This window comes from Spermophilus citellus (genome assembly GCF_964194105.1).
Source record: "Spermophilus citellus genome assembly, chromosome: 14".
NCBI classification, from domain to species: Eukaryota; Metazoa; Chordata; class Mammalia; order Rodentia; family Sciuridae; genus Spermophilus; species Spermophilus citellus.
This window is the reverse complement of record NC_138194.1, coordinates 79,961,490-79,977,122: the sequence shown is the minus strand read 5'-3', so window position 1 is coordinate 79,977,122 and position 15,633 is coordinate 79,961,490. Positions and strand designations below refer to the sequence as shown.

Genomic DNA, 15,633 nt, shown 5'->3' with positions numbered 1-15,633 from the left:
TCATATTTAACTAATACTTATGGACTACTGATATAAATGCCTAACTATAAGCTTATATTCATTCAACAGTATCTCACATTTCCTCATTAAAAAACTGTACACATAATGACTGACAGATCCTTATAGATGAATGCAAAACAGCCATACATAAATGTGTTATGGATTAAATGTCTGTGTCTTTCCCATGTTCATGTACTGAATCTCTAATTCCCAATATTACTGTATAAAAATGTAGGGCCTTTGGGACAGAATTAGTATTATATTAAGTCATGAGGATAGGGACTTTGTGGTGGGATTAATGCCAGAGAGAGAAGAGAGAAAGAGAGAGAGAGAGAGAGAGAGAGAGAGAGAGAGAGAGATATTGATTGATTTTTTTCTGAAAGATGATAGAAGAAAGAAAGAGGAAACCAGGAGGAAAGTCCTTTACCAAATACTCAATGTGGTGGTATCTCGATACCTTAATCTTGGACTTAAAGCCTCTAGAGCCATCTAAATATTTATTGTTTAAGTCATCCATTACAATGATATTTTTTATAAATCACAGAACTGATTAAAAAATATGTCACCCAAAGTACACACAAAGACATGTTATTAGAAATACAGGTGGAATTAAGTAATTAAAATTATACACATATTTAAGACTTTAAGAGTAATATTGCCACTTAACAGTAATATTGCCATGGAGAAACTTGATAAGGTATTTACTTTGGATTAGGAGTAAAATGGGGAATATTAAGATTTTTTTGTTCTATGTTACATTGGGAATACCAAATTTACATTGTTAAATACCCCATCCCCATACCCTCACACACACACCAAATAGAGATTTTCCTTCAAATATCCATGTTTAATAGGAAAATCCTCTATCAATCACTAACTTATATAAGCCTTTCATTATTTGATTCCATTCTTAGTTTGTACAGTTGACCCTCCATAACTGATTCCACATGCATGGATTCAACCAACATGGATCAAAAATATTTGAAAAAAAATATATCTGTACTCAATATGTACAGATTTTTTATTGTCATACTTCCTAACCATTATCACATAACAACTATTTACATAATATTTACATTGTATGATGCCTTCCAAGTAAACTAGAGATGATTTAAAGCATACTAGAAAATGTGTCTAAGTTATATGCAAATACTACACAATTTTATATAAGGGACTTAAGCAACCATTTATTTTGGTGTTTGTTGGGGATCCAGAACCAATTTCCCATATATATCCAGGGACAATTGTACTTCTTTAAAAAAAATAATTTTGGGATCCATTATTTATATGCCTTACCATTTTTTTTAAACTTCAAGGAGGTTCCCCTAGATAGAGGAATAAATTCACACTGAAATTATCCTACTTCTAACTCACTTTATAATACTTTCAGAGTTCTTAATTCAAGCATTCAAATTAGAGAATGCAAAACTAAGTTGACAAATTTTGAAAACAGGATCTGTTAAAATAATATTATGCTCTAGGAACGAGAGTATTATATAAAAATTAAAAGTCAAGGGGACATTCTCTTTCTCTTTGACACTGTGAATTCTGATTTTACCTGGGGTCTGCTTTCACTTATATACAGTGGTCTTTCATAAATTATGATTCACAAATTTGCAAGAACAATCTATGTATATTTATAACTTTTTATTCATGATTAACGATAGTGAAAAAAATTTTTGCTAAAAGGAAAACAAATAATATGAAAAAGATAAGCAATAAGAGGAGTAAGTTCATAGCTTTAAAAAGCCAAGTAGGTCAATGAGACAACAGAAAATGTGCAATATCATTTTAAAAGTGAAATAATTCTTAAAAGATATACTCTAGTCAGTGATTTTCCTAAAATAGTATTTGGTTAAGCCTCATAATCATGAAATATTATTTATAGAGTAAACCATTACATGATTTGAGGAGAAAAAATATGTCCTCTCTAGTAAGTGTGAAAAACTGATAATAAATAAACTTATTGTGTAGAACTAGTGAGAAAGGCAAAAACATTTCTCACAATGGAGTAGAAATAGTTTTGAATAAATTGCCTTTGAATAAAATAATTCCAGATTTAAAACAAGTCTAAAAATGTCGATGCAGAGAATGGACCTAAAACAGGCACAGAGTAAAAAGAATGTGAGGTTAACAAATTTGAGGCAATTGAATAATTTAGTGTTTCAGTGTTGTATATAATTACTGCTCTTTATAGTCAAAGGGATATAAACAGCTCAACTGCAAATTGGTCTTTTTAGAAGAGTATTTAGTACAAAAACCCTTTATCTACCATTCTCCCTACAGCCTCTTGTTCCCAACATTCATATGCAAAATTTAAAAGATTATGAGTAGGCCATTATTATTCTTGTATGAAAAAATCTTTCTCTGAGCAACATTTCTTAATTCTCTCACTCCAGGTTATTCCCTTTTTGTATTTCCCCTATGTCCTCCAGGATCTTTTGCAGAGATTTGATGTCATACATTCCTACCCTCTTCACATCCAGTCCATCAGCAAGACAAGACAATTATCACCTCTATAAGATTACTCAGAAGACATTTCTCCATCACCACTGGCACTAAATCCTCTCCTCAATAATTGCAAAGGCCTGTTTTCTGTCTCTCTCCTTCAAGCATTTTAGCCTCCAGTGTTTTCCCCCAGTGCAGTAATTAATCTCACCTCTTTCAAACATGAATTGAGACCATATATTCTTCTGACCTTGTCTATCCTACACATCTAGTACCAAATATTACATAATTTAATGCTTTCCATTAAATTGAAAATGCCATCCAAAGACCTTAACCAGCTGCATAAAACCTACATGAGGTTCATTTTATTTCCCTATGAACTTCCTACTACCTATTCTCTACCACCTATAGCTCTTTAACTTCACTGGCTAACTTTCTGTCCTACAAACATTCATTTTAAGTTTTTTCTAGTCTTCTTGTCATGAATTCCTTCTAGTTATTTTTTTCAATGCTATTTTTTTTTCAGGGATAAATCTGCTTAACTTTATTTAAACATTATATAAAGTATATAGGTATCAAAACATGATATAGTACCACTCAGATATGTAGAGATTTTTTAATGTTTTCACAGATTAGTTAAATAATAAATAAGAAAAAAATGACTAAGGAATTAATAAATTCATAGAATTAATATATTCATAGGATTTGTACAATTGGCTGAGCTAACTTCATTGGCTTTTCCAAACATTGAAAAGCTACATATGCTAAACTCAAGGTCAACATCATTCTAAATAGAGAAAAATTGAAAGCATTTCCTTTAAAAACTGGAACAAGATAAGGATGCCCTCTTTCATCACCTCTATTCAACATATTCCTTGAGACTCTAGCCAGAGCAATTAGACAAAAGAAAGAAATTAAAGAGACACAAATTGGAAAAGAAGAGCTCAAACTATTCCTATTTGCAAAGGACATGATTCTATATTTAGAAAACCCAAAAAACTCCACCAGAAAGCTTCTAGAATGCATAAAGGAATTTAGCAAAGTCGTGGGATATAAAATTAACACCCATAAATCAGCTGTGTTCCTATACACCAATGACAAGTCAGCTGAAAGAGAAATCTGGAAAACCTTCTAGTCATATTATTGTCTTTTCCCCCTCTGCTTGACACACTCCTGGTCTAATCAGAAGTATCACTTTTTCAAAGGGGCCTTCAGTAACTATCCAAATAAGTGAGGAATTCACTTGCTTCTTTACCCTGTTTATATCACTGCTCATGGCAGGTATGTGAAAACAGGAAATAGGTTGTTACCTCAGGTAACAAATTACCAAGACCCAAAGTCTGAAATACAGATGTCAGCAAGGCCATGTTCCTTTGGAAGAATGTAGGTTTTACCTTTTCCAGCTTCTGGTGGTATCAGGTGCTCCTTGGTTTATGACAAAATAATTCCACTGTGCCTCCATCTTAACATATCTGTTTCTCTTGTGTCTCAATGTGTCTTCTCCATTTCTGGCTCTTCAGTGTTGGATTTAGGGCCTACTCTAAATGAGGAAGATCTCTTCTCAAGATCCTTAACTTAATTAAATAATATCTAATAAGAAATTATTAGAAGTAATCTTTAAACAAAATAATATCTAGTAAGAAAACATTCTGAAGTGCTTAGTACAATTCAGTACAACTCAACCTACTGCAGGATGATATTTTCTGGTAATTTAATGTCAGAAAACACCCTGAAATATGTTCGAAACGTATGTTATTTCTTGTGAATGAGCTTCAGGATATGGCAGGCATTCATGGAAGCTTGAGCTAAAGTCAACTCATAGTGCTAACAGGTTTGGTGTTGTTTTAATAATAAAAATCATTAAGTATTTGAACGGAAAGAGTTTTGTTCTTTTATAAAATATTCTTGTTTGCAGGAAATTCCATAGTTTTATTTTGTTTTTCATTTTCATTCCTGTCAAGAAAGCAGGCATTTCAACTATAGATACAGCAATGGCTCTGCTAGTTAGTAACTGTGTCAACATGGACAAATTTTATCATCTAATTTTTTAAAGGAAGAGAGTAATCTTTGTCTCTAAAGTTTTTCTAACAGTGAAACTAGATAATGTCTGTAAAGCACTTAGTGTAATACTTGGTATATAGGAAACACTCAACCACTGCATCTCAGTATTTTTTCATTTTAATGGTGAATTCAATTCTATGACACACACACAAAAGCATTGCTTGATATGATTTAAATTGGCCCTCTTATATTATAATTTTTTTTTGTTTTTCCTAGATAACTTTTAAGAATATTGTGATAAAATTGTAAATCATCTCATTCTTGTTTTATTTCGTAGGGTTTATAAATAATAGTATAAAATTATTACTGAGGCCTATTTATATTGTATAGACATGTAATCACTTTCCCTTTTCCTCTAGATATATTCATTTAATTGTTTTGGGTTTCAGCCAATTTAGAGAAATCATCAAAATAATATTTGTAAGCACTTCAAACTTTGTAAAGTTCTTTCACATGCATTTTCTATTTCATCTATAATTCCCTCACTCAACCCACAGGTACTACATTTGCTAATATTCCTGGCACTAAGCTGTATGTTGCAATAAAGAACTAATAGCCCCCATTACTTAGGGAGTACACTAATGGAGTGTGGTATGTGCTACTATGGGTGCAGATGCTAGTGCTGCGGTGACCTAAAGGGAGATAAATGGTTCAGACTTTTGTTCAGGGTATTATGAGTCAAAGGGTACTGAAGGTGTTTGTTCATTTTAGAGTACAGAGAAATTAGGAATGAGGGAAGAAGAAGTGTGAAGGTGCTAAGTTCAATATAGATTGGAGTCTGGGTTTGAATGAAGGGCATGGAGTGAATTAAAGATGAGGGGAAAACGAGAATCATAGAGGTCTGGAAAGTCATGCTGTGGGACATGGACTTAATTCTTAAGCTAAAGGAAAGCCACTGAAGATTATTGGTTACTCTGGGACATGATTCCATCTCTATTTTAGAAACAGCATATTAGAAGTTGGAAATAAACTGAAGATGACACACACCAGAGGTCAAGGAGGCAGGGGCTGTTTGGTAATCCTTGAGAAACATCAGAAGGGTTTCTTTGATTTTTACCTATCAGTGAATTTGAAAAGAAGGAAATGGCTTTAAGAGACATAATTAAATTAATAGGCATCCAGTTTATGAGATCAATGAATTTAAGAGATATGCTTAAGTTTATTTGATCAGTACCTATTTGTTCTCTAAACTCAGCTCTACCTAATTTACATTAATGGTTTTGATCATGTTGTCTTTGAATAAAATATCTTTATTTTCAGGTCTGGAATCCCTGAAGAGAGTATGAAGTTATTCTTTAGATTCAACTATTGTCTTTATTTCCTGTATGTTTCAGTTCTCAATTGCTCAGTGGGAAATTATCCCCCAAATGTAATGCCAATGAAATGCTATTTCTCACCATTCTCTGGGATATCTGGGCTCACGTTGTTTGATCTTCTCCCTCATTCAATGTTGTCTAGGGTAACTCATGAGGTTGCCTTCACCTGGGACCTCTGCTGGGACCCCAGCATCCAAAGCTTAACTCAAGAGTTCTGGATCTCTTCTAGGGAGCTACAATGGTTGTGGTTGACTGTGTCTTTCTTTGATAAGTAGTTAGATTTCTGTCAGAGATAAACCAAAAACTGACTCACATTTACTTCTGTTGCCTTATACTGGAAAGAACAAGTAATATAGTCTGCCCAAAATAAAGGAGGTGATGTAGTTTTCACCTCTTCATGGAGGACTGGCAGAGATGAGAGAAAATATTTTGAGATGATTTACTATATCGCATTTTGGAGCTGACCTATTTTTCAGATCATCTGTGAGAGTAGATAATTTTTTCTCTAATACTTATCTCCATTGAAATAAATAATAATAATTCATGGGCATATGATAACATGCAATGCTTACATAACAGGTTATTTGTCAGAATGACAATTTAATATAGGTGTATCAGGAACTTTTAATGTTTTCTTTGTATATTCCTGTAAGGCATTCTGAGACACATGGATTAAATATCTCCACGAATGCATTAGGCATCTATATCATTTAGTGCATCTTCTTCACTTTTAATAGTGATAATAAAATTTCATGAGCTGACAATTCTTTGCTATAAGACAAATTTTATAACCATTCCATGCAGGAAGAAAAATCTCCTGATAGTATAGCATTTTACAGTTACAAACATTAAAAAGAGTCATTTATAAGTCCCTTTGGCATATGCTGATCAAAGTTAGAAACTGGTAGATTGAATAGATAAAACAAATGCTGAAAATAGAAACATTAATTTTGCAAGATCAGTAAGAAAACCTCCCTACTATAGACAGAAATGTATAGCTGTGAGGCTCGGTGGACAGGGTTTATAGATGCCACTATTAACTATGTGAGTGTTCCTCTGAAGGGCTTAATATACATCATAGCACTTTGAGACACCTACTGTTGTTATCATCATTTCACAGAAAGGAATACAGAAGCATAGAAGCACTAACAAATTAGCAGCACTATTCAGGAGCTGACATTAAAGATTTATTAATTGAACAGAAAGGCACATATTTGAAAGAGGCAGAATTATGTAGTTTATTTCATATTGTTTAAGGGTCCTAAAATAAAAGCTTTTGAACTGATAATCTCATGGAAAATTCTATATGACACATGTAAACCTCAAATTGAAGAGGTTGGATTTTAGTGAAGCAAAACCCTGATAGAATCAAAAACAAGCAGATGGAAAAGTAAAACCCACAAAGAAAAACTGTCTCCATGAGCATTTCTTGTCCAATTCTTTCTGTTCAGTTCAATACCTTCTGCATTGGCAAAAATAAACCCTTTTTAAAGCTTCTTCAGTTAAAAAAATAGATAACTTGATCTCCAGGGTTGATTTTGTTACTATTGAGTAATCGATGTATTTCTTTTCATCTTTTCTGTTCTCAAAGCTATGTGCTTGATAAAGAGAACCATCTTAACATTTAGAATAGTTTCACATTTTTTTAAAGAAGCTGCATTAAATGTTTATCAGCAAATGCTATGGGTATAGAATGCCTCTGGTTGACACATGGTTCTATTACCATATATAAAACTGTGTTATCTTGAGAAATTATACAAACTTTCTGTACCTTCATTTCTCCTTCTGTAAAATGAGGATAACAACTATTTGTCCCTCAATATCTACTATTAGGTTTCTAAACACTTTAGAAGAGAACCCACATATGTATTAATTAAAAATGGTCTTCAACCTCATTGATGATTAGTCAATATTTCAGTGGCAATATCAGAAGTATATTAAAGGCACATTTTGGTTATTGGCATATTAAAACTACCCCACTTTTCCTTTTTTCTATTCTGATTAGAGAGCTACAGCTGATTGTCTTTCTCAATCATACTTATCTGGAATCTTTGCTGTTTTCACTGACCACTAGTATACATACAAAACCTAAGCAACACACTAACACTCCTTTTTTTTTTTCTTGGTGGTATTCACCCCTGGACATATACTTATCTCCCCTTTGCCTTCATCAGCCCTATTTTGGACTCCTGGATACTCTTAATATGATATACAGGTTAAATATCATTTCTTTTTATTTTTATCATTCCTTGAATTACTCTTTTAAAAAATGTTTGGTTAACATGAAAGCTTATATCTTGACAGTAAGTCTCAAATATATCTTCTTGCTAGCAGCCATCTGTCAGCAGGTTGGAACTGGACTGTCACTACTGTTAAACTGAAATACACTTTCAGTGGTGTGAAAACCAATTCAAAGTCAATTTATCTTTCACCTTCTTTATTCCCCTGCACAGCATCACCTACAGAATTGTGTTCCCCAAATGGTAATATCATCTTACCTGTCACTCATACTCTTGCTTTCCAAACCTTGCATGAAAGAAAGCCTGCAAGGGAATTTAGAAGTCCTTGTGATTTGTTTGCTGATGTGCCAAAGGTTCTAACCTCTACGTTTTGGAATTATAAAAAGCCTGAATTTAACCTTTACATGTCTTTCATTCCTTCTAAAGTACACAGTGACTCCAGGCCTAAAGGAAGAGCCACAGAGGTGTGGAAGGAGATAATAACCACAACAGTTATTATTAGCACTAGGTTAAGATGTGTAGAGTAACAATAAGAAGAAAAAAAATTACAGTACTGCTGCCACAGTGAAGAAAAATATGTGTCAAAAGAAAGATAAGTTGGAAAATACAATCATGAAAGCCTTTCAGTTACATTATTGATATAGAATTTTTTTTTCTGCTTTTTCCAGTTCAGTGCTTTCTTGAAAAGATTTATTTCTTTATATTTAAAGAAAGTGTTCAGGAAGTAACACATGACAGGCTGCTCATGTGTGGAGTGCTGTATAAACCCCTGGATTTTGTTAATTGTAGGGGAAAGGGTGTTTAAACTCAGAATACCCCCAATATAGTACTCCAAATAAATTCCACTGCCTAGAGCACTTTTTTCTTTTTGTAAAGAATGGATAGAAAGCAAGCTAAATGTCAGACACCACAAAATTTCAGTGTTTTCTCCTCTGGTACCCCAAAGTCTCTCTAAAGGATAGAGAAAGGAATACTTGTATTTATCCTTAACTCTAACAAATCATCAAATGAAGAAAGCAAGGTTCACTGTCACATTACTATAAATCATGTTATAATTTTTTGATTTGTTATTATTTTTTATGTACTCACAGGCATTTTCTTATTTTAGTCCTTGACTAGAAAAAGGATATTGAGTAATATCTGAGTTGAATGGTACAATATTATAGCATGACACAGGAAAAATATAGAGATTAGGGCTGAGATTTTGGCTCAGTGGTAAAGTCTTTGCCTGGCATGTGTGAGGCACTGGATTCCATCCTCAGCACCACATCAAAATAAATAAATAAAATAGAGTCATTATGTCCATCTACAACTAAAAATATTTTTAAAAATAGATAAGAAGTCACATCTGTGATGAAAAAAGCTGCCTTGTCTATAATCAGATAATTTTTTTAAATCTATAAACTTAGCATTTGTCAGATGCTTGTATCACAATCAGAAAAGCAAATCTCTATTTGAATTGTGACATAAGAATCAGAGGAGCTTTCCTATTCCTCAGTTCTTAACTGCCTTTTCAGTTGTAGCTCCAGAATGAATTTTCAAGTCTATTTTCCTCACATTTGTTTGTTTGTTTATTTTTTTATGTTTGTATTTCTTATGAGATAAGAAATTTAAAGGAGAATTGGGTTGAAAACTCAGAATGATAATCTATTAGGGGAGGTTATTAACCAAATTATGGAAAATTTAAAAATGTATATACAAAATTATTTTAGATCTCAGAAATTAAAGTAAAAGTAGGAAATGAGAAAGTGGAGTCATCCTAGGACAAAAGTGAGAGATCAGTAGAAGTGCAGCATATAACAGGAGGACTTACTGAAAATGAAATGTTAAAAGAAAAAAGAGAATAGCACAGGAGTGAAGAGCAAAGTCCTGGAGCCAGTATATGTGAGTTCAAATTCCTACGTCACCATGTGATAACTATGATCTGGTCACAAACTCTCAGCTACTCTTTCTTTTTGTGCAAGTTTCTTCCACTGAAAATTGAGATAGTTTTAGGACTATCTCACAGAGCTGTTGAGAAAAAAATGAATTATCATAGGTAAAGTGCTTAAGTAAATAGAGGTAAATTTCTGGAATAGGTATTTGTCTTCTTTTATAAGGGCATGTAAATTCAATAGTAAATAATACTTTGAATAATCCAAATAGAGTAAAACATGACTGGATGTAAATTCAGTAAAACATTCAACAGGACTTTCTTAACTGGGTGACCACTTTGCATTGTTAGAACATGGGCGTAGTGTTGACTGTTCAGATCATTTGTTTGTTGGAATTTAGCAGTGAACCCACATTCAAACATAATACTTAGTATCTACAATTATATTAAGGGAAAAGACTTTTATTTCCTCCTGAATCTTTATCTCCTGGTCTGTCTCAAACTGACCAAACTTTCATGGAAGCTGGCAGGCCAGTGAGCAAAGCCTGAGAACAAGTCATAGGTTGGTCTCTGAGGAGTAAAAGTGGTATGGGAAGAAAGATAGAAATTTGGGTGTGGAAAATGAATAACTAGCATACAGATATTTCTGAGCTTAGGGCAATAAATCATATATGTAACCACCCAGTCACTATGAAAATTAAATATAAAAATCTAGTTTATTACCTTGGCATGGTAGCACATACCTGTAATCCCAGCAGTTTTGGAGGCTGAGACAAGAGGATCTTGAGTTCAAAGCCAGCCTGAGCAACAGTGAGGAGCTAAGCAATTCAGTAAGACCCTATCTTTAAATAAAACACAAAATGTGGCTGGGGATGTGGCTCAGTGGTTGAGTGCCCCTGTTCAATACCTGATACTCCCCCCCCCACCAAAATCTAGATTATTACCTTGAACTGTAACACCATATGCATATAAATTAGCTCAATTTCTTTGAGAAAAATAGAAACTCTTAGAAATATTTTAGCACTTAAATAAACTTAAAGATACAGAAGTAAGGAAGATTCAAATCCAGATATGCATAACTGGCTTAATTTTTAGAAGATAAATTGTTACATTTCAAAGTTTCTAGGATTCACAAGCATTATTGCTAATTTTCACAAGAACTCTCAAAGTTAGGTGTTGACTTACAAGATGAGAGTAGTCTCAGAAAGGCTAATTATATTCCCCAGTTTTCACATAGCTGTTAAGGGACAAAGACTAGTTCTATAAAAATCCAAAGTTATTGAGTATAAACAATACTAAAGATGATAAGACAATACATATAAGTAAATAATATTTTTCTTAAAGAGGAACTGAATGATATAAACTCAAAATCAAAATTAAAACTTATTCAGAATACATATGTAAGAGTCTGGGGAGAAGAATGGGCTTTAAGGCATTTTTAGATTATTCTTCCAAAGACATTGGAATTGTGTCAATGGCATTAGGTTTAGGGCGCATAAGTTTCCTGGGATATAATTAGTTATAATTAACATTCACTTTAGTGGCCAAAGGTCAGAATAAAATTAAGGTATTAGTAACAGGAAAATATGATGACAATCATTCTATTAATGGATTACATTAAAAAACATTCCTTTAGTTCAAGGGAAAATATTTAATTCATATGGCTTTGTGATAAAAATGTGATGTCTGTGGTACTTGTCTGGTAAAACAACTTGTGAAAGATTAAAATCGCAATGCTAATATATCTTAATCAACATGATATTTTATTTGGCTACGACTTTAATAACCAAATAAGTTACACTTGCAGTTGAACATTTCTTTTATGTTAATCGGATCAATTTAAGTCATTTATATTATAAATTTATTCTATTTTTTAATCTTACCTTTATACTATTGTCCTGATGAACTCTTTATAAACCTACAGGTTTATAAAAACAATTCAATTTTCTTGATTTTCAGCTAGACTATTCATTAATTTACAATAGTAATTTTATGCTTCTGAAAATGCACTAGCAAATCATGTTTTCAAGGCAAAAAGCATCAGGAAACCTTCTAATCTTTCCCTTTTTCAACAGGCTAATATTTACAAGGATTTAATAACATTTGTTTCATTTGCCTGATTAAAAGGCTTTCCTCTGTTGCTTAATTATTTCTACTTCTTCTTACTGTTTTTATTTTAGAATTTTAAAATACCACTAGAAATGTGAAAAATTGTTCTACAATTCTAATACTTTATTATGGAAAACAGTGAATATCAGACTAAATGGACTATCAACACATGGAAGGTGCATTATAAAGATCCTAGTGAACTCAGGAAAGTAAAATTCGATCTTTCTTTCTCACCATCAAGAAGCACAGGAATACATATTTTCAACCTGCAAAATTATGTGAGTAGCAAGGATGGAAATATGAGGTCAGTCTGGAACATGACAGTGAACCAGTATGATTGATGCATTTAAGAAAATACCACTTGGACAATCATGTCTTTCACCTTACATCTAAAAAGACATTCATCAGATACATCCAAAACTACAGTGAAAATGAAATGTGAGATAATTTGAAGTATCGGCTCAAGTTTTGATGTTTCTTTATTTTTCTTACCTTATTTATTTATTTATTTATTTCTATAGTTACAATGATAGTTTTATTGTAAAAAAACACAAATAAGGAACAACCAAATGAAGAGACTCCGAGGGTGTAGTCTAGGAGCACTCTAAATGCATAGTTCCTGTTTTCTTTTCCTATGGAATCAGGGTAGATCACCTTCCCATCACATGAATATGTTCATCAAGGAGGAAGCTCTCCAGAACTTCAGTGCAAGACTTTTATGTGTAATTTCATTTATAGGTATAATTGAATAATTGGCCATGTGATTAAACTTAGTCTCCATCTCTCTTTTCCCTAGAGGTGAGAGCTCAAAGACCCAACCTTCTAATCACACAGTTGTTCTTTACTGGTCCACTATGAATCATTCATTTGCATAAACTCAGGTATTACCTAAGGAGCCTGTAAATAGCAGACACTTGCATTATTTTGGGAAACTTACCCAATATTGTTAGATAGCCTTTTATAGACTTCTGTAATAACTTATCATATGTGTTTATAATTATTTGTTTATATGTGCTCCTACCACTAGTTTCTCAAGCTCAGGCATTAAAATGCACCTCACCCCTGCTCAATAAACTTGAACTGTCAAGTCCTCTGGGAGTTGTTTTTGCTTGAAAGATTATTTCAGCTGCTCATGTACTCTAGTTTAGATATAAGTTCTTAGAATTAAAAATTAGATTACTTGAAGAGGATGTGGAGAGGTTGGTTGATGTGCAAGGAATAAAGATTTAAAAAATACAGGACAATTTCTGCTATGTCTCTGACATGATAGTTTATATTGAACAAATTCTTCCATCAAAATGATGGATGGAATCAAAAGTTTTTAATAAAATGAGGCAAAAATGTATTTGTTTCCAAAACTAAATTAAAATAAATACTGGAGGAATTTTTTCAGGCAGAAGAAAAATAAACCTGTATTAGAAAGGCTAAAATGACAAAAGAGTAAACATGTAGGTAGGTAATATAAATTTATATTGAGAAGTCAAAACAATTATAGTGTCTTTTGGGTGATTATAAAATATATATAATGGAAGGGAACAGAAATTATAGAGTAAACATCAAGGATGGTGTGAAGTTCTAATATCTCTGCTTTTCTCAGGAGATGATAAGAACTAAGATTTTTTTATTAATAATGAAGAATGCATGATTCACTCCTTATGGTTACCACCAACATAATATGAAACTAAAGTGCATAAAATGTAGTACATTTATTGATTTGCATATTTTGAATCATTCTTATATTTCTGGGATAAATCCAACTTGATATAGTGTGTGTGTGTGTGTGTGTGTGTGAGAGAGAGAGAGAGAGAGAGAGAGAGAGAGAGAGAGAGAGAGAGAATGAAAATATATTATGTGCTGGAGGAAGAGGATCCTAAATGAATAGTTTATATTTCGTCTCCCTTTGGAATCAGAGTACATCACCTTCCCTTTGCATTAATAAAGGAGGAAGCTCTCCTAAGCTTTAGCATCCAGACTTTTATGTGAAATTTCATTTTGTAGGCATAATTGATCTAAACATTGGGCTTTGGGCATGTGATTAAACTCTGTGTCCAACTCTCTCTCTAGGGAGAAGACCCAGCTCTCAATGTGCTGGGCTTGATTTGCTAGTGCTTTGTTGAGAATTTCTGCATCTCTGTTCATTGGCTATATTTAGTTATCTGTAATTTTATTTATTGTTTTGTTGTTGTCATTGTATCCTTATCCAGTTTGGAATTAGGGTATTACTGACATCATAGAAAGAAATTCAGAAGGGTCCCATCCCTTTTTTTTTTGAGAATTTTAATATTTATTTTTTAGTTTTCGGCGGACACAACATCTTTGTTTGTATGTGGTGCTGAGGATGGAACCCGGGCTGCATGCATGTCAGGCGAGCACGCTACAGCTTGAGCCACATCCCCAGCATCCCCATCCCTTTTTATACTTTGGAATAGTTTGAGATAAATGACATCAATTCTTTAAAAGTTTGGAAAAACTCTGCAGTGAAGCTATCTGTTCCTGGTCTTTTATTTGTTGGAAAATATTTATTATTGATTGAATCTTGCTGCTCATTATTTTTGGTTCAGGTTTTCTATTTCTTCATGATTCAATATTGATAAGATGTACATTTCCAGGAATCTGCCTGTTTCTTCTACATTATCAATTTTTTGGTATATAGTTGTTCATACTAATCTCTGATGATTCTTCATATTTCTGTTGTGTCAGTTGTAATGTCCTCCTTTTCAATGCTGATTTTATCTATTTAGATCTTCTCTATTTAATTCTTGTTTAGTCTAGCTAAAATTTTGTCAGTTTTGCTTATCTTTTCAGAAACCAACTCTTCATTTCATTCATATTTTTTACTGTTTTTAAGTTTCTATTTCATTTATTTCTGCTCTGATTTTTGCTCTCTTTCCTTCCACTCATTTGAGGTTTGGTTTCTTCTCAGTTTTCTACTTTCTGCAGTTGCACCATTAAGACATTTATATGAAATCTAATTATTTTCTTTGATGTAGATGCTCATTTCTATAAACTTCCCTCTTCTTTTACTGCTTTTGCTGCAACTCATAGGTTTTGGTAAGTTGTATTTTCATTTTTATTAGTTCTAATATATACATATATTTAAATTTTTCTTTTGATTCATTGGTCTAAGAATGTTGTTTAAATTCCCTGTATATGTGAAGATTCTAAAGCTCCTCTTATTGTTGATTGATAGTTTTATCCAAGAGGTCAAAGAAAGTATGTGTTATGATTTAATTTAAAAAAAAAATATTGACATTTATTTTGTGGTCTATCCAAGAGGATGTCTCAGGTGTTGAAGAGAAGAATGTGCATTTTGCAGCTCTTGGATGAAATGTCCTATAAATGTCTATAATAGGTTCATTTGGTCTTCAATATAAAGCTGATGTTTCTTTGTTGATTTTTTTTGCATTGATCATGACAAATTGATGACAGCAGAGTATCAAAGTCCCCAACTATGACTGTGTTAGAGTCTATCTCTCCTTTTGGATCTAACATTTGCTTTACATAATTTCTTATTCTAGTGTTGGATGTACACATATTTAAAATCATTATTTCCCCTTGTTGAATTGAGTTCTTTATCATTATATAC

General features: G+C 32.6%; 1 protein-coding gene across 3 annotated transcripts in view; it reads left to right on the top strand.

The window, feature by feature from the left end:
- The window catches only part of CSMD3 (CUB and Sushi multiple domains 3), a gene marked incomplete at both ends in the record, with an annotated part of 1,157,568 nt that overhangs the window by 84,026 nt on the left and 1,057,909 nt on the right, over positions 1–15,633 (top strand). The gene's annotated exons all lie outside the window — the stretch shown is intronic.